This window comes from Ursus arctos, unplaced genomic scaffold (assembly GCF_023065955.2).
Source record: "Ursus arctos isolate Adak ecotype North America unplaced genomic scaffold, UrsArc2.0 scaffold_6, whole genome shotgun sequence".
NCBI classification, from domain to species: Eukaryota; Metazoa; Chordata; class Mammalia; order Carnivora; family Ursidae; genus Ursus; species Ursus arctos.
The window spans coordinates 6,397,370-6,398,883 of record NW_026623078.1 but is presented as its reverse complement, the minus strand read 5'-3'; positions in this window follow the sequence as shown (position 1 = coordinate 6,398,883).

The window sequence follows — 1,514 nt, the reverse complement described above, 5'->3', positions numbered from 1 at the left end:
ACCTGTGTATGCCTTCCCACTTTTTAAAGTTAGACCTCCTCCTTGTGGAGTTAATATAGATTTCTTCTATCAAATATAGTACTCTGATTGATGACAATATTTTTTCTTCTTATTGAAATGCACCAAACTAAGGCAGTTTGTATTAATAAAGGAATTTTTGACATTTGGAAAATTTTTAAAAAGAGAAAAACAGGGTCAAACACCCAGTTTCCCTACTAAGAAAAAAATTATTATTTTTTTCTTTTTACTGACTTTTCTGTTCGTTGTTAAAGTATTTTTATGTATTTTATACAGTTGGGAACATACTAAATGTGTATGGTTTTTTATATTCTGGAATATCCCCATTTTAAAATATCCATGCATTGTGTGCTCAAAATCTTCAGCTGGAGTTGATTATAGCTCCTTTGAGATGTCATGTCCACTGCTATTCACCTCTGTGATTATCCTATTATCCTTTGCTTAATTTTGCTGTATTTTATCTTAGTTGTTGGCTGTAAAATTCTCCATCCATTGCTCTTGTGGTGGCTCCTCCTAGCACCACCCTTATAGTGTTTCCTTTTGGCTACAATACTGTATTCGTGTCCATAACCCTCGGGATTCCCATTACTGCCTGGCCTGACCCCTCAAGTCCATTCTTGGCTGTAGAGGGATCCTGATCTTCCACCTCTGCTGCTTTCCTGCTGAGGAAGCGCAGACTTGTAACATGCAGAAGCCTGGGTATAATGCGGGGTGGCAAAGGGAGGAATGATGATATAAGAAAGATGGTTGTTAGGAGTGAGTGTGGGGTCTGGACAAAAGCTTGGTGTTGGGGGCGCCTGGGTGCCTCAGTTGTTAAGCATCTGCCTTCAGCTTAGGTCATGATCCCAGCGTCCTGGGATCAAGTCCCGCATCGGCCTCCCTGCTTAGCAGGGAGCCTGCTTCTCCCTCTCCCACTCCCCCTGCTTGTATTCCCTCTCTCACTGTCTCTCTCTGTAAAAAAAAAAAAAAAAAAAAAAAAGCTTGGTATTGGCAGTGCAGGTGGAGGAGCGCATGTTATTTAATTCAGGTGTGGAATAAGCATCCATCATTGGATTTGGTTGTTTAATGATAAGGTATCATTAAACGTAATTAGAAAATTATGTAAGAAACAAATAAGTTACTGTATTAGATTGAAATCTGTAACATTAAAATTTATCTTTGGAGCTTCACAAAGAACAATACCATATGGTTCAAACTAATAAATATGTAGAAGCTCAGAGAGTAACAATTTATTGATAAGCATTAAAGATAAGCATATTTCGGGGCGCCTGGGTGGCACAGCGGTTGAGCGTCTGTCTTCGGCTCAGGGCGTGATCCCAGCATTGTGGGATCGAGCCCCACGTCGGGCTCCTCTACTATGAGCCTGCTTCTTCCTCTCCCACTCCCCCTGCTTGTGTTCCCTCTCTCGCTGGCTGTCTCTATCTCTGTCAAATAAATAAATAAAATCTTTAAAAAATAAAAAAATAAAAAATAAGATAAGCATATTTCTATTTTTT